Source organism: Cryptomeria japonica, chromosome 9, assembly GCF_030272615.1.
Source record: "Cryptomeria japonica chromosome 9, Sugi_1.0, whole genome shotgun sequence".
Classification (NCBI taxonomy): Eukaryota; Viridiplantae; Streptophyta; class Pinopsida; order Cupressales; family Cupressaceae; genus Cryptomeria; species Cryptomeria japonica.
The window spans coordinates 323,730,485-323,749,867 of NC_081413.1; the positions used below are offsets into that span (position 1 = coordinate 323,730,485).

Genomic DNA, 19,383 nt, shown 5'->3' on the forward strand with positions numbered 1-19,383 from the left:
TAGTTAAACTTGGCGAAGCAGAGTTTGGTTTATTTGGAATTTGTCCACCGAAGCATTAACTGTTGATATCACTGCCCTTAGGGGTAGATTTAGATCCTTCTAAACCCTTTTCCCTTTTATTTTCAGTTCATTTTAGTCCGTTCGAAGCAGCAGCATCGCAAAATTGCTGTATCTAATGATGGAGTTCCAGCCACAACAAAGAAGTGAAAGAATGATGCAAACGTAAGGCCCGTTGGATTACCAGCAAACACATCAGCGAACTGAGTCACGTCCGTAGCGTAAAGGAACCTTGGAGTCTATTGTCTGATCTTCCTGCAATCTTAGCACACAATCGTACTTTGATCAAGAGAGAGTGAAGTGACCATTAGGCAACTTTATTCTGTGTTCGACGCTGTCATAAAAAACACGTCAACAAGTCATAAGCTAGAGTCCTCATCATCTGGTAGGGCAACTTAAGGTTAATGACAATATGATTGCTACAACATTAGAACATATTGATGTAGATTGTCAGATGCTGGCTATGTTTGGTTGGGGTACTCCTATGTCAGATGAGCACGGTGATAGTGGCCTTTCCCTGGCAAAGTTCTGTGCACTTCGACAAGCCATTGGAATAATGGAACGCAACTATTTACAGTTATTGGCTGATAGAGACTATCTTCTCGAGTGGGATTGCACTTGCTATGATGCCTTGAAGGGAAAGGAGGAGGAGGTAGACGAGCTCACCCATGAGCTTGAGGTGACTATGGATTCATTGAAGAGTGCCCAGTTGGCCCTTTAGGAGTCGCAGTCGCGATTGGAGGAGGTTATCGTTTGGTTGACTTTGGCGTAGTCTTCACCAGCTACAGATACAATACAGTCTTCTACAGTGGCAGTTGGTGATGATCTTATATCCATGGATTGTGGTTGTGAGCAGGTTGAGGATGTGGTTACATCTATCACAGTTATAGGTGCAGTTGACACAGATGGGATGAGTGCATTTGTTGAGAGCAACAGAGAACCATATGCTGCACCAGGTTCTCCTGTAGTTACATCCACGGTAGGTGTTGTTGGTGATGAGTTAGATGATGGGGGTTATATTCAAAACTATGACAGTCGGCCATTGATTGAGGTGGGAGCTTTTTATCGTGACTGCATAGGGAGTATTCATCACATCTTTTCCAATCCACACATGGAGGATTTGATGATGCATCTATGTGGATTGGCTCTGAGGTTGTACCATCCTTTGTGGGATGGGTACTCACCATCTTCATTAGATGGAAGCAGTAGTTGCAAGTATTTGACTCCATCTTCGGTGGGGAATTACTTGCAGAGTCAACACATCCATGGGAGTCTAGTAGGGGTTGGAGATAGTTGTGGTGTTGCAGACACTTTCTGTGATTCGTATCTCCACATAGCAGATGGATGTGAGTTCAGTTTGCTTTGGGACTCGAGTGATGATAGGGTTAGCACTGCAGTTTGGGTGGGTTCCATTGGTTGGCTTCACCATTTTTGGCATCATGAAGTTGAGATCAAAGTTGAGCAATAGAAGTCTGAGGGTGGTTTTCTTGGAAGGCTTCTATTCAAAGTTTTGGATCCTTCCAGTGCATCGGGATTTCAGATAGAGCTCACTGAGGAGTTTTCAGGTGTTTACACAGGCCTGCCTACAGTTTTACTTTTGATCCTCATGTGCATGACCCCTTTCGGGTTCATAGTTTAGTTGCACATGTGTTAGATAGTGTGTATGATAGTTCACCTTGCACAGTTTTGGGAAGTAAACTTTGTCAGCCTTTTGAGTTGCTTCCCTTTGAGTTGTCTCCTCTTGCAACACCAGTTGTTGGTATTGATTTGGTTCGGCAAGTTCTATCAGTTATTCTGATGTTGGTGTTATAGGGACTAGTTGGTATCAGCAGGGACATTACATAGTTCTTCTCTTGGGACCTGGGTGGACTAGTTTGTTATCTTTTTTCTGAGATTGCTTGGGGACAAACAATTTCAGGGAGGGCGGGTTGTAATGTCCCCTTTTTGGGATGGTATGGTTTATGATTAGATTAGCCTATTATTGGTCCTCGTAGGTTAAGACTGATGGTTAGAGGGTCCTAGTTGGCAGTGAGGAGGCTTATTTCCATTCCGGAGGTCAGAAGTGTTCAGGATTGCTCTTCGTTTGGTTCAGTTTGGCACACTTACTATTTATAATAAGTGACTATTTCAGGAAGGTCAAGGTTATTATTTATAGCAGGGTACCTAAATAGGCTATGATTGCAATGCACAGTTGGTTTGATTAGATAATGAGGGATTTACTATTTATAGTAAGTCAGTGGTTGATAGAGAGGTACCCTTACTATTTTTAGTAAGGCAGTTCGGTGCACAGTGGACACATTTGTTAACTCCCAAGTTTGGACAAAATTGAGAAATAATGATTACTTTATTAATAATTATTTATAAAGTGCAATTATAATGTTTTAAGTTCACTTTATATTCAACGGGGCCATGACCCTTTATTTAAGTGACTTAAAGTGCAATTAATGGATTATATTTTGGAGGCCAAATATTAAAGTATTTTATAAAGTCAATTTGCACACATTTAATATTATTTTAAATGATATTAAATGAATAAGAAGTCTCTAGAAGGGATTGACGAGCTTTGAGAATGCTATAAAAGCCTTCAAGCAAATTGAATTAATTATTGCTGTTGATCATTTTGACTATGCTTTTTGAGGATTTGTGACTGTGGAAGAGAAACCCAAGGTTTCAGCCATTTAATGCTTTGAAGAACGAAAATTATTTTTTGTAATTGCAATCTTGAGGCTGTGAGAGATCAGCTAAATCATTTCCATAGTGTGGGCTTCATCCAGGAGTCCAATCTGAGCATAAGGAGCAGATTTGTGCAAGGGTTTGAAGCATATTTGAAGACTCATCTATTGCAGACCTGTAGCTTCATTATTGCAGCCATTGTTGATCAGATTTCTGGAACTGATCAGCAGTTCTTAATCACAGGAAATCTCAGATCAGATTTGTGGCAGGCCCATTTTGTCAAAGTATTGCTTCAGATTTGTATCAGAACTTATAACCTTTAAGGGTATGTACATCAGCACACTTAATATTGAACAAAGGTTATTGTTTGCCAAGTGTTTGCATTAATGTCCCTTGGCTGTAGGTGCACATCAGCGATCTTATTGCATAATATATATCTTGAATTACATCCTAAATTTATTTCAGTCATTTGCATATGTTCATTTGAGTCCATTGAATGCATTTATCATTATCTTCATTGAAATATGTTGGTCGTAAAATGGGCTTTGTATTACTTGTTAAGCTACGTTGGTTAAGTATGTTAGCGTCGTCGAGGGTAGTTGTCCGTTGCACGATGGTTCCCCACGGGTGGTAACCGCAACCTCGACCGTGTCTTTATATATGCTCTTGTACTTGTTGTCGGGGACACGAATGCAGAGAATGATTATTGTACTAGACATTTTGGCATCAATGAAAGCATTGCGCTGAGTTTCTGGTTACTATTCTATCCTATCGTTATTATCTGACTGTTGATATGCAATATTACTAACACACCCCACGGGGCAAACAAAATACCAAAAAGAATCACCAATCAGCAAGTTCAGATTTTGCAAGGCAAGTGTTTGACAAAATTCCTAAGGGTAGAAATCAGTGATTTGAGGGCAGAATTAGCAAGGGACGTCTCAACACAACAGTAACAACAGTCTTGCATTACAATGAGAAGATCTGAAAGGGTTTTTTGGCGAATTTGGAAGGCAAATTTGAACCATGGGTCATAAATTGTTTTTTGATTTTTAAGCATTTTACTTCACTTTGGCTGCAAAATCTAGCGTCTAAGTTTAAAAAAATCATCATTGCTAAAACTAAGTAGTATTTGTGCATTTTAGTTCCAAAAATTGAATTCATCACCATTTTTTGATCATTTTTTAAATGTTCTTTTAATGAAAAAGTGATGCTTTTACATACACAAGTTGTGTTTTTGATTTTAACATTTTTCTAGAATAAAATGTTTAAATTATATTAATTTTTTATTGATTTAGATTAATTTATATCAATTTAAACTAATTTTCTACTGATTTTTAGTGATTTATATTAAATTTGTGTTTAAAAATTATAAGTTGTGCTTTCATTTTGTATGTGTAGGTTAAATGCATCATACAATGACAAATAAAGAAGCTATTGGATCAGGTTTAGGCCTAGGATCCGCCTAATTAGTGCCGCCGACGGTAATAGACACTCATGCTACTAGAGTTGGAGACCCTGCTTGGAAATATGTAGTACAATGATCAATACTTGGGATAATTGTTTGCATGAGATGCACAACCTTATAACATGGAAGCATTACTCATTGTTATGCCAAGCCCTATATCAATACCATTGAAGAGATAAAAAGAGAGATGAATTCCCACCTTGCATTGACAGAAGAGAAAAAACTATAAAGGGATATGACAAGGGTGAGTATAGCAGCATCCATAGCTATTGGTCATAGTCCTCAAGTGCAAGCAAAATCACATGAAGATATGACATGTCAAGGCATAGTGGTCTCTTTTTGTGGTCCATGCATCTGAAGCATGTCAGCTTCCACTTCATCTACTTCAAGTAGAGGCTAGTGCCTACACCGACATGCATGCCACATAGCTTATTTATGCCTAGAAACACACCCGAAGCACAACTATCATTGGAAGCTATTGGGTGGAATAGGGAGGTGCATGAACAAGTAGATAAGGCATGTGCTGATTTTTTGTACTTCAACAACATTCCTTTCAATGTGGCAAGTAGTCCTTATTGGGAGAATTCGGTAACTGCATTTATAGTTGTGGGAAAAGGCTACAAGGCACCTTCTTGTAAAGACTTAAGTGGGAGGTTGGTTAATTACTGTTAAATTTTAGGCTAAACTTAAGTTGATTAATTTATAGTAATTTATGTTGAGTTTAAGCTTTTTTGTTTAAAAACTAAAATTTCACTATCCTTGTAGGTTGCTCACAAATGCAATGAAAGTGAAAAAGCTAATAGTGAAAGAAAGTAATGTCCCCTACTAGGATTTGGTCTAATTAAACCATAATTAATCTACTTTCAAGTGCTTACGACTTAAACTAACTTGATCAAGCAGCAAGTCTATCTTAACATGAATCCAATCTGTGATGTACTATCTTTCTTTAGTCTATCAAGTAATTGCTAACTTACCATACTAAATAATTAATCTTGTTCTGATTCATTTATAAATCATTTACGTTATTTATTAATTACTAGTTATATAAATTATCAAGTATTACTACAGAGCAATTTCTAAATGTATTATATTAATCATAATTACATTGTATTAATTTATTATTATCAATATCTATATTTACAGTCCTTATATTATTCCTTATTATAATTTAAGTATATATATATATATACATATGAATTATATAGGATTGCTAATTATTATGTATCTGCCAATTTACTAATACTACCACTTCTAAAACAACACTAGTTAGTAATATGTTTAGTGGCTGGTAATGGCAGACAGATCTGACGCATGCCAGATCTGGTCTACCATTATCCTGTATTATTTTAATTTATACTTCAGTCTATGCTACGGTTATTATTAAAATTCTGCATAAAGACATAGTCAGAATTCATTATCAGACTTCATTAAAATTCGTCTACTTATTATTATCAAGCTTCATATGTGAGGCAGACCTATTAGGCATATTCTTGTTCCACCCTCGTCCTTTTTTTTTCTTTCCCCTTACTATATCTTTATGCGAATGAGACATGCCTCTTCACCAGTAAAGAGTCGTACCCATTAATTTACCCTTGAAGAATAATCAATATCGCACCCCCTTTATGAATTAATTGTTCACTTATTAATTACTGACATTTGTTAGGTGTCTATTATTTTAAACAATTGCTTATATTGAGTCGATGTCTTCTCATATTATTTGACAAACAAATCTCTAATGTGATCGCTACTATTAGTAATGGTGGTGTTGTTAATATCTCTCAAATAATTGATTCCAAACTCCAATATGATCGCATATCAAAACACTGGCATGGCTGTGTGTTGCTGAACTGGTTATTGTATTTACTTATTTCTAACCAAATCGCATAATGATCTCTGTACTTGCTGATAAACTAATCCATAACTGAATCGTACTCCTTGAAACATCTATGCATATTAGAATCGCTTCTCCAAACTACAATCGCCGGAATATTGATTGTTTGATTAGTATCCTTTGACTGATATCCACTTCTCAATAGTGATTCTTCACTTTAGAATAGGGTATCGATGAGACGATTACTGTTATTTCAAGACTAATTACTGATTAGTCGATATTATAATTTGTTCATTATTGTATTAACAAAAAATATTTTTAGATCATTGTCTTCATATTATTAAACTCCATAGTAGTGGTTGTTTGTTTCATGGCTTATTGTTGCTTCTAAACAAATGACTTCTCAAGTCTCTCCTTAATATAGACGTCGTTATAAGCATTTGTGTAATGTTTACAATAATATTGATTTATTCTATTTGAATATTTCAGAATATTATTATTTATGAATATTAATTAAATAATATTTTTTTAATAAATTATTAAGTATTTAATAGTTTTATTTAATTTTTCATTAATAAATAATTATTGCTTTATTTATGTTGTATATAATGATTAAGGAGGGACATGACAGGTTATGACAACCCTCTCACTTTAGAGGAAAATCGTGAAGTCTCATAAATTAGACGATTTTCCAATATTATTAAATGTTAATTAATAAATGTTTTAATTATCGTATTTATTTAATCACAATAATCCAATGTCCAAAGAGGGGTTATGACAGTTTGCCCTTCCCGAATTTGCTTGTCCTCAAGCAAATGTTTATTTTAATTTCCTCAACTAAGTCATCTACCAACTTGAGTTAAAGAACACATAGCATATACATGGGAAACACGAAGCATACACGAGGAAGGCACAGAGCATACACATGGAAAACACGAAGCATACATATATGCAAACACAAAGTATACATGTGAATACACACATTGTGAAATTTCTTTCTTGTTATGAGTAGAAACACAAATCAACACCAACTTGATGCAAAAAAAAAAAACGCAATCTAGTTTGTGATCTCAGGTAGAGTATTTAAGAATTTCAAATGGAGTAAATATAATGAGTCTGATTAGCCATATCGACAAAGAGGATAGATAGCACAATGTTTGGATACTTGCCTCAAGTATTACTTAAATGGACTATTCTTAACTCCCTATTCGCCATTTAATGAAAGAGAAAAGATTTAGATACAACGAGACGCCCGTAGCGCTTATCAGGCCCAAGAGCGGTACACTCCCCCTTGGCCCAATTGATGGCAGACTTTCAGTCATCCACATCGGGTTGCCTACCTGACAGAGGCCTAGTTTCTGCTGACCTCATTGCTCTATCTCTGTCCCACACTAGTGGTGAGTGTGAAGTATACATCTATTATTAGTCAATTTCTTTAAGATTATACTGTTATCAATGAGATAATTCCATACTCATTCCCTAGTGAGACCAAGGAGAAGTAGGTGCAATAGGATGCCCGTAGCGCTTATCAAGCCCAAGAGTGGTACACTCCCCCTTGGCCCAACTTGTGGCAGATTTTCGGTCATCCACAGTGGGTTGCCTACCTGACAGAGGCCTAGTTCTTGCTATCCCATGGCTCTATTCCCTTGTATCTTACCGGGTTTGGGTATGCAATTTATCCATTCATCATTACTTAATAATTAACCCATGGTTTCTTTATGGGACTAATCCTTGTGATCTTAAAATCACATTAATAATGCTATTCAATACTGACTTGTAGTTTCAATAAATATTTGTGTATGCATTAGCCTTCTTCGTATTCACTTCCTCAGTGAGATCAAAAGGATTTAGACACAATGAGACGCCTGTAGCGCTTATCAGGCCCAAGAGTGGTTTACTCCCCCTTGGCCTCACTAATGGCAGACCTATAGTCGCCATAGTGGGTGATGTACCTGACAGAGGCCTAACATCTGCTGACCTCATTGCTCTACCTCATTTCCTCACTAATGGTTCATATGGAATTAATGATTAATTTATTCTCAATTAAATGCCAGCTTATTATTTTTATTTTTTATTTTTTTATTTGTTTTTGGTCAACATTATTATATATATATATATATTAAGTACTTTAAATTCTACATGGATATGCCTAGTTATCTACTATTCTAATTTGAATTATTCTGAAGTCATACCCATTCAATATCTATTTGGTTGATAATAATATATTTTAAATTCATCTTACGAGATGGCACCCTCGTTGCTTATCGGTCATGGTATTTGCCTCTGTTTATTGAGTAGAATAATTCGTTGATTCAATCTTACCCTACAGGATGGCAAGATCATAGCTCTGATACCATTTGTAATGTCCCCTACTAGGATTTGGTCTAATTAAACCATAATTAATCTACTTTCAAGTGCTTACGACTTAAACTAACTTGATCAAGCAGCAAGTCTATCTTAACATGAATCCAATCTGTGATGTACTATCTTTCTTTAGTCTATGAAATAATTGCTAACTTACCATACTAAATAATTAATCTCGTTCTGATTCATTTATAAATCATTTACGTTATTTATTAATTACTAGTTATATAAATTATCAAGTATTACTACAGAGCAATTTCTAAATGCTAAGTTGCCGGTACGGGTACGGGCACGGGTACGTGGGTACGGTACGCTGGTATGACAATTTTTTTAGGGGGGCTGGGTACGTATGGGTATGTCCGTACAAAAAAATGTAAAAATCATAAATATATACATATATACAGTCTAATAAGTAGAAACAAAAATTAAATTTAGAATCCCACATATCATCCATATGCTAAACAAAACTTGGAACTATCATATATGATTCATATTGATATAACTATAACAAAATTACAAATTTACTATAAGTCTAATCTAATATGAAATATCCATTTGTCAAACTTTGAATGTTATGATAGATATCGAATTCATTGTTCATTGGCTCAACCGTTCAACAATAAAATAACGCAACTAATAATCAGCAATAGCATCATATGGGTCAGTAGGAAGATCAAGATCAACATCATCATTGACATTAGATGATGTAGGTAGAGTGCTGGAACCACATGCAGCCTCATTGCCACTTGCACTAGCAGCACATTGGCTATCAGACTCCCCAGAAAGTAAAGATTGTGTGGCAGCCGGAAAATCCAAATCAGTTCGCTCTGGATCTACATCCCAAAACTTTGTGCTCCCATCCTTATACTTATTTTGTTTATGAGTAAGAAGGCGCAAGTTTGAATGCACATAAACGAGCTCTTCCGCCTTACTTGCTGCTAGTCGGTTGCGTTTCACTGAGTGGATAAAGGAGTATGTGCTCCAATTTCGCTCAGATGAAGAGGAACTAGCAACCTATTGAATAATTGACACAAAGTGAGAGGGTGACAATTATAAAATAGTAAAAAATCTAAATTTAGAGAGCAATAAAAATTAAGAAACTTACTTGCGATAAAACTTTGATTGCAAGAGTTTGAAGGTTTGGTGATGTATGGCCATTGAGGTACCACCAAGCATGAGAATCCTTTTTATACTTGTTCGAAACACTTTGACCATTGGAGGCTACAAAATCAGCAAACTCACTTGTCATTAAATCCTCCATTTCAGAATCGGGGAAGAGTTTAGTAAGTGCTGTCCTACACCCTTCACTGACTTCTGAATCTCTATATGGTGGTACCCTTGATGGCTTAGCAAGCATTTCATCACTATAAAATTTGGGAGTCAATGCAAATGCAAGAAGATGTAGTGGGGTGGTCATTTTGTTCCACCGCTCAACACAAATTGATTGAACCTCTTTGAAGAAAGTTTCTTCGGGATCTTGCTCTTTTGCATTGATGATGGCTTTCATTTTCTCAGTCATCGAGTCAATGCCATCATATACCTCTCCCAAACATGGGTGATCCATGTCAGTATAACGGATCATACTCATGATGGGCTCAGTGAAACTCAAAAGATATTCCACTCGATCCCACCAAGTGTCATCTAGGATCATGCGCTTTACATTTGCTGCCCTTTCAGTATTGGATTGCCTCCATAGGGACCAACTTTGACTAATTACCATGCTAGCAAGTGGCTATCGCACCTTCACAAGTTGCCTCAAGACGATTGTGTTGGATGCAAATTGAGTCTCGGCAACCTATTAAAAAATTAAAAATAAAAATTAGAATACAAAGAAGACATGATAAAAAAATAAAAATTAAGTAACCATCAAAGTGAAATGTAGATTTTAAAAATTGAAGTGTTTCAATTACCTTTAGCAACTCCAACTGTGAAAATGATCTGAAAATGGCCTGTGACATGTTATGGTTTGTGATGAACATTTGGATCTCTTCAGCCTCAACATAAATTTGTTTGATCCAATGTATTTTCCTGCCTATCTTTTGTAGCATGAGGTTGAGAGAGTGGACAGCACAACGTGTCCAAAATATGTGTTCAAACCGTGTCTCAATCAACATACCTACAGCTCTACAATTCTTTGCATTGTCCGTTATTACTTGGACAACATTTTGAGGTCCCACATCTTGAATGCATTGTATAAGGATGTTAGCAATAAATTGTGCATCCTTCACTTGTCCCTCACAATCCACAGCTTTCAGAAACATTGCCCCTTTAGGGCATACTGCAATTACATTAATTAATGGTCGATTTTTGGTATCCTTCCATCCATCTGAAATGATGGACACCCCTGTTTGTTTCCATGAATTTCTAATGGGAGCCAATGCATTGTCTATGTTTTTTACCTCCTTTGCTAGTAAGGTGCTACGAACCTTCTCATAACCTGGCCCTGTGTACCCTTGTGGAGCCTCATTTACCTTTCTCAACATATCCTGCCAATATGGTGATCGTACCACATTAAATGACAAACCGTTTGCATATAGACATCTTCCAATGGATTGATCACCAATCTCTCTAGCATCATTCTTAAATGCTCTCTCTAATGGCCCCCTACTTCTCTTCACAATAACAGGTTCTTCACTAATTGGGTCCAAGAATGGGTGGCGCTCTACCACGATATCAGGAAAATCGCTATAAGATGGAGAAGTAGGGGGCCTCTTTGATTTACTTCCTCTTCCTGTCAACAAAGGATGGTTTGAGGCACGACCAACTCTTGCATTTGCTTCCTCTTGCTCTCTAATATATCCTGCTATTTCTTGAGGTGACATCCCATTTCCATCCTTTCCTAGACATGGTTTGATTCCTTGTTGGGGAATGGCACAAAAATGGGCTTTGACACGACTGTAGGAGCTAGTTTTTTTCGTACTATAGAAGTTGCATATCCATAAAAATGTTCCACCACCTTTTACTTGGTCTATTATTTTGACATATTTCCATAAAGGTGAATTTGGGTCAGTTTTGAAAGTCCGTTGAGGAGTAGAGCTTTGAGGAGTAGAGCTAGTAGTCGTTGCCATTATGATTTCTACAACAAATTAAAAAATAATTATTAATATTTAATAAATTAATAGTAAACAATAGATTCTAAATGTTAAATATATAAAATTAAATTTAATAATTTATTTAAAATGAAAGTAATTAAATTTAAATTTTTAATTACAAAATTTATTATAGACTATAGTTTGTTTAATAGTTTGTTAAATTGTTTGTTAGTTTGTTTGTTAATTTTTCATTTTTCATTTTTATTTTAACAAACTGTAATAAAATTTAAAATTGAAAACCTGCAGGGAAGCCTGAAAAAATGGAGGATGCGCCGGAAAGAATGGGCACTGGTCGTTGGCCGTCGCCCTGCTGCCCTGGCACCTCCCGTCTCGCCTGCTTTGTGTCGTCGTCGCGCCTCCGTCACGCCTCCTGCCGTAGCACCTCCTCTCACCTTTGTCGTCGCGCCTCCTCTCACCTGCGTTTTTTGGTTTTCCTTTTTCACTGTGCGTGGTGTGGAATGGTTTCGCGTTTTTTAACTTTTAGCTTTGCTTTAGGGTTTAAAACGTGAAAAGACATGATTCGACCCTTGAAAAAACCCTCGAAATTTGTGACCGATGCGGATTCGTCAAAAAAACCCTATGGAATCGCCACGTCTACACCGGATGTATCTGGAATCGTGATTCCAAAAATGGATACGTTTCAGGAGGCAAAAATCAGTACCCTGTCTGAATCCACAGGGATTTCAGGGCGAATCCGAATCCGATACGTATCGTATCCGGATTTGGGGGCAAAACTTGAAGTACCGGTAATTTAGTCTAAATGTATTATATTAATCATAATTACATTGTATTAATATTTATTATTTTCAATATCTATATTTACAGTCCTTATATTATTCCTTATTATAATTTAAGTATATATATATATACATATGAATTAAATAAGATTGCTAATTATTATGTATTTGCCAATTTACTAATACTACCACTTCTAAAACAACACTAGTTAGTAATATGTTTAGTGGCTGGTAATGGCAGACAGATCTGACGCATGCCCGATCTGGTCTACCATTATCCTGTATTATTTTAATTTATACTTCAGTCTATGCTACGGTTATTATTAAATTTCTGCATAAAGACATAATCAGAATTCATTATCAGACTTCATTAAAATTCGTCTACTTATTATTATCAAGCTTCATATGTGAGGCAGACCTATTAGGCATACTCTTGTTCCACCCTTGTCCTTTTTTTTTCTTTCCCCTTAATATATCTTTATGCGAATGAGACATGCCTCTTCACTAGTAAAGAGTCGTACCCATTAATTTACCCTTGAAGAATAATCAATATCGCACTCCCTTTATGAATTAATTGTTCACTTATTAATTACTGACATTTGTTAGGTGTCTATTATTTTAAACAATTGCTTATATTGAGTCGATGTCTTCTCATATTATTTGACAAACAAATCTCTAATGTGATCGCTACTATTAGTAATGGTGGTGTTGTTAATATCTCTCTAATAATTGATTCCAAACTCCAATATGATCGCATATCAAAACACTGGCATGGCTGTGTGTTGCTGAACTGGTTATTGTATTTACTTATTTCTAACCAAATCGCATAATGATCTCTGCACTTGCTGATAAACTAATCCATAACTGAATTGTACTCCTTGAAACATCTATGCATATTAGAATCGCTTCTCCAAACTACAATCGCCGGAATATTGATTGTTTGATTAGTATCCTTAGATTGATATCCACTTCTCAATAGTGATTCTTCACTTTAGAATAGGGTATCGATGAGACGATTACTGTTATTTCAAGACTAATTACTGATTAGTCGATATTATAATTTGTTCATTATTGTATTAACAAAAAATATTTTTAGATCATCGTCTTCATATTATTAAACTCCATAATAGTGGTTGTTTGTTTCATGGCTTATTGTTGTTTCTAAACAAATGACTTCTCAAGTCTCTCCTTAATATAGACGTCGTTATAAGCATTTGTGTAATGTTTACAATAATATTGATTTATTCTATTTGAATATTTCAGAATATTATTATTTATGAATATTAATTAAATAATATTTTTTAATAAATTATCAAGTATTTAATAGTTTTATTTAATTTTTCATTAATAAATAATTATTGCTTTATTTATGTTGTATATAATGATTAAGGAGGGACATGACAGGTTATGACAACCCTCTCACTTTAGAGGAAAATCGTGAAGTCTCATAAATGAGACGATTTTCCAATATTATTAAATGTTAATTAATAAATGTTTTAATTATCGTATTTATTTAATCACAATAATCCAATGTCCAAAGAGGGGTTATGACAAAGAAACAAAAGAAGCAATGGAGAAATATGGTACTATTCTTTCAGATTGGTGGACAAATAGGAAAAGTACACTATTATAAGTTGTTTGGTAGCTTCAAATGGTGAGGTGATTTTTTTGAAATTGGTTGTTACCTCTAACAAAGAAAAAAATGTAGAAAAATTGTGTCCAATGTTTGAGGAAGTTGTCATGTAAGTGGGCATATAGAATGTGGACATATTATTACTAATAATGCAACAACATATGTGGTTGCTGGAAGATTGCTCCAAGACAAGCATTAGACACTCTTTTGGAGACTTGGTGCAGTACGTTGCGTCGACCTTCTTGTGGAGGACATAGGCAAACTTCCTCAGATAGCTTCCTCAACCCTCGTAGGCTCTACAACTTAGACACCAAGTAATATAATTTGGAGTCTAGATATCACATGCATCTTACAAGTTACAAATTTCAAGTTGACAACTATTGATTATTTGATAAAACATGTTTTGACTTTGCTTTGTAACTTTTCAATATTTTATTTTGTCAATTCGTGGTGAATAGATTGTAGTGCAAATATCCTAGATCTCCAAAGGTTTGCCCTTCACATTTTGTGTCAAACTTGTAGTGTATCTAGTGGTGAGCACAATTGGAATTTGTTTAGGGCCATCCAGACAAAGAAGAGGAACAAATTAGCTAAAAAATTTTTCAATTACCTTGTCTTTGTGCAATACAACCTTTAGCTTCACACAAGAAGGCTAGAGGACAAATTAGAGTAGCTCATTGATTTGGATGAGATTGATCCTTACAGTGAATGGATAGGGTGGTATGAGTGGCGTCCATTGTTTACTAAAGATGAGATTCTTGATTTTGAGAGGCATGAATTGGTGGATGCAAGTGCAATAGGAGATATAGGATCGGATGGTGTTGATGAGATTGAGAAGTCATTGCTATCTACTAGTAGGATACAAGTTGAGCCAAAACCTTCTATGCGAAGTAAGGGGCCACTATAGACTCCAATGATTAGAACCTCAATCTCTTCCCAAGTTTTCACTAGATTAGGGAAGATGAATATTTAAAATGTTGTATTTTCATTTTTTAATATTTAGTTTACGAATTATGATGATATTTTCAAAGGCAATTATCGTAAATTCATAATAGTTGTCAGCTATCTGTTGTATCAACCATCAGGATTACACATGATGATGTGATTTTGTTCTCAATTAGTATAAAAAAAATTTAAATTTAATAGAAAACACTTTTGTACTCATTTATGGACTCATAGCATACATCTTGTCATTGAATTTTGCAAAATAATTATGTTTCTAAAGAAATTCAAATTTAAGCAATTTTTTAAGTTCCTTAGTTTTTGCCAAGTCAAAATTTTTGGGTCTACTGAGTTTTTGCCTAGTCGTTTTTATTGTGTTTGTCGAGTTTTTGTCAAGTTTGATTCTGCGAACCATTAGTTCAGATTTGTGTATGGGTCATGAGATTCACAAATTTTTTTGGAACTACATTACATAATACATTCTAAATTTTCTCATATAATTTTTATTCAAGAAAGCAACATATTGCTTGGTGTTGAGACTTGTATGCTGAGAGTTGAGCTTGTCAACACATTAGCTAGTTTGAACATTATTTCAGTTTCAGTAATTTAGTTCTTATGGCTTGTTGAAAACATGTTTTCAAATAAAATATTGAAGAAGAGGTGAATTTATTGTAGCATGGTCTGTGAATATTCATGGTTTATAAGAATAATGTATGTTTGCAAAAGAATGTAAGATGCTTTGTTTCCTCATTTTTTGTTTGTCTTTTCGGATTTTCCTCATCTATTTTGCCTTTATGGTATGTGTATCTTGATAATAATAATAAATAGTTTTTGGTAGCAAATAGAATCAATCTTGTATCCTTGTGTTTGTTAATTTTTTCCTTTGGAGATAAGTGATCATAAATCCTCAGAAGATTGCAATTTTTTAGTTTGAACATATGTACTTATGTGAATTACGAATTCAACCTGAATCTTGACTAATATGTAATGTCCCCTAATTAGTTACGCTTTAATTTAACCTAAACTTGGCCAAACCTATAAATAAGTAATTGGGTTTTATAGTCGTACCTTTGTATACTGTTTTCTTGAAACAAAATTAGAGAACATATATGAAATAATACTTAAACTGAAATATGAACTATATTAAATGATATCAAATCTGCTATATTAATGACTGTTAGAATTATAATTGTTGAATATAATCAGATTATTATATTTCCTGGATGAGATCAGATTACTATATAAAGCCAGTTTGTAAGTCAGTTACTAATCAATTCCTTTAGTCCATTAGCTGGATAGGATGTCCAAGAAACCATCCTCCTAGGCCCAAAGGCAGAATATCATATCCCCCTTGGCTCCATATGGCAGGTGTTAGGCATCCATCATGGAGTGGCGTACCCAGGAGGTGTTCTATCGCCGTTCGCCCTTATCACAACCACCTTCTCTTGTTAAGCCCAAGAGAAGATGCTTCACCCCTCTTGGCTCTATGTGGCAGGTGTTAGGCATCCACTATGGAGTGGTGTACTCAAGAGAGAGTCCCTCATGTAAAATGAATCATTCATTATACTTATTCAATTTATCACATTATGATAGTCAGTTATTTCTGACATGGTTACCATTTTACATTACATTTCCATAGTGCTGTGTGTTGGATTATCATCAAAGTTTTCTGTTAGTATTACTTTGCATTAGTATTAACCACTTATTGTCATTATCTCACTATAATCAGTTTGTTATTCTTTTATTATAATAATTTACAGTATTACCATAATTTATGTAATCTGGATCTGATTGTATTATGTATTCCTGAGATTATGTGCAGATATATCTATGTTATGTCTGACAATATTGTAACTTTAATTTCGCTTAAATAATTATATATAATTTGCCTCAGAGATTAATATCATATTGATGCCATCCATTTTATTTGGATTACACACAATAGTTGTATTTAATGATATACGAATAAAATTTCAACATATATATATATATATATATATATTACATTCTAGTGTTAAATCAGGAGTCAGTTTAGTGCTTACCTGTCAGTGCTAGCTCCTATTTATCCCTGTTGGCAGCCTTAAGAATTCCCTTGCTTGCAATCACTGTATATTCCTCTAACCTCCCTGGGCGATTTTATTTTCTTGTTACCGTATATCCTCCTCCCTTATTTTTCCTCCTTCCCTCCCCATGAGAGGTATCGGGCTTCCCTTAATTATGATAAGAGGGTCCCTTGGGAAGAGACGTGGCTGTAATGAAAGTCACGTCCTCCCCTCCTTAAGCGCTGCTTATCCCTTTTTGTTATCGTGACTTCAGATTGTCTTTTGATTATCATTCATTTTGTTTTGGTTAATATTCTTTTATCATGGGAGAACCATATAGATGTTTATTTATTATTTTTAAATTAGTGTATGATGTAATCAACTACTGATTAGTAATCAGTAAATATAATCATGGATTAGTAATTATTACACAACCAGTAATTAGTAATTAGCAATTAGTGTTGGGTATATGAAGCCCAACAGTCACATGGCTGTTTGTCTTCCCCAGAAGACTCTTCATTTCATATTTGATATGTTTATATAAATGGCTGTGTGCAGCCCATACATAATCTATTGTGTAATTGGAAATTGGTTAATAACAATCCTCCCTGCGTTTCTGGTGGACGTAGCCACTTAGTGGTGAACCACGTTAATCTTGTGTCTTGAGTTCTTTGTTGTGTCCATTATTCTTTCTGCTGTTTTCTGTTCATTATTATGTGTTTTCTCTGCTCGTTTTTAAACTAACAATTGGTATCAGAGCCACGGTTGGCTTGAGCAGAGATGGGATCCGATTGGATAGTTGATCCTGGAGTTGGGTGCTTTTATGTTATCAATAAACAGGCTGAAGTTTCAGATGATGAGGCCGAATCAGTCATCGAAAAATTTCTTGGAAGTCTAGACTCGGTAGAGAGTGATGTCCAAGTGGAGGTTGAAACCAAATGTCATTGGTGAGATGGCTGGAAAAAGGAGGAGACTTTGGCTGAAGAAGAAGAGGGCTTGTTGTATTCGCTGTTTGAACAAGAGATTGGTTTGTTCATAGTTGAAAAACTCGGACTCGCCACGGACTCGGCAAACCAAAAATTTGGACTCGGACTTGGACTCGTGAAAGACTCGTGAAAGACTCGGCAAAGACTCGGCAAAAAAAAAAACCGTAGTTTTACAAAAAAACATAAAGAAATTAATGCATTTAGAGAACATAAGAGCCATAATTGAAACATTACACGTGTCACATACTCATAGTTTCGAACTTTCAACTCTAAAATGTATAATACCAAGATTTCTTCAATGCTAATTATGCTTTTATATGGAGCCTAATCAGACTCGGAGGTTAAATTTTCCCTACTTCCATCGGCGCAATTTCCCCCTATATTTTTCGACGGGGGTTTGGGGGCAACGCCCCCAAGTTGGGGTCAAGGGGCATCGCCGAAGGATCCTGAAATTTGACTAAGTCTGGAAAATTGAAGAATCCTCCAAAAACTAGATTTTGCATTATAACTCCTGGAGGTCCGAAACCACTCTCAAACATCCTGACAGTATATATGGAATATAACTTAAAGTCTGGAATGTCATCCTGATCTTCAAATGCCCTGAAATCTGGCTAAGTCTGGAATGTCTTCTTGATCCTGAAATCTGACTAAGTCTGGAAAATTGAAAAATCCTCCAAAAACTAGATTTTGCATTATAACTCCTGGAGGTCCGAAACCACTCTCAAACATCCTGACAGTATATATGGAATATAACTTAAAGTATAAGAAAGAAGAAAGATAAAAGGAAATGTCACTTATACTTAAATGTTATATTCCATATATGAATCCTAAGGGAGAGACCAAATTTTTTCACATGTTAAACTCAATTTTAAAGCTTGCATGACATTTTTTCTGGGTCGCGCGAGTCCATCTGAAAGACTCGCGAGTCCATGCAAAAGACTCGCGAGTCTTTCAGATGGACTTGCCAGGACTCGCCTCGCGAGTCCTTGGCGAGTCGACTCGTGGCTCCCATGGACTCGCGAGTCCGTGGCGAGTCCACGAGTTTTAAAACTATGGGTTTGTTTCCCTTCCAAGATGAGGAGGATGCCTCCCGGGGTGAGGAGGATGTAGTCTCGAATCTAGCGAATGAGGATGACCCTGAAGAAGAACAAGCAGATTGCAAAAGTGATGATTTATTGTTGCGGATTGCAGCAGTGGAGGCAGAGTGGAATGCATTGATTGCAGGTACTGCACAAGTTTCTGCACAAAATACAACAAATTCATTCAGTGAGGCAATCGTGAGAATTGGGAGTGACGTTTGTAGGCTATTCACACCTGTACGAAAGTTTTATATTCAGGAATTAAAATATGATAATGGTGATCTAGATATTCTGTTACGGGGGAGCACAAGAGCAAGAGACATTGATGGAGGAGTGTATTATGCATCGACAGATAGTAGTGTTCCTGATTATGAATTACCAGATGAAGTAGTTAGAGAATATGTTTTTAACTCTGATCTGACTTGGAGAAGATTAATTCGCACTGTTCATGAACAGAGTTTGGCGATATTAAAATCTTC

General features: G+C 35.6%; 1 protein-coding gene across 2 annotated transcripts in view; it reads left to right on the top strand.

Annotated features, from left to right (window-relative positions):
• The window catches only part of LOC131029744 (uncharacterized), a 229,446-nt gene that overhangs the window by 138,871 nt on the left and 71,192 nt on the right, over positions 1 to 19,383 (top strand). The window lies entirely within an intron of this gene.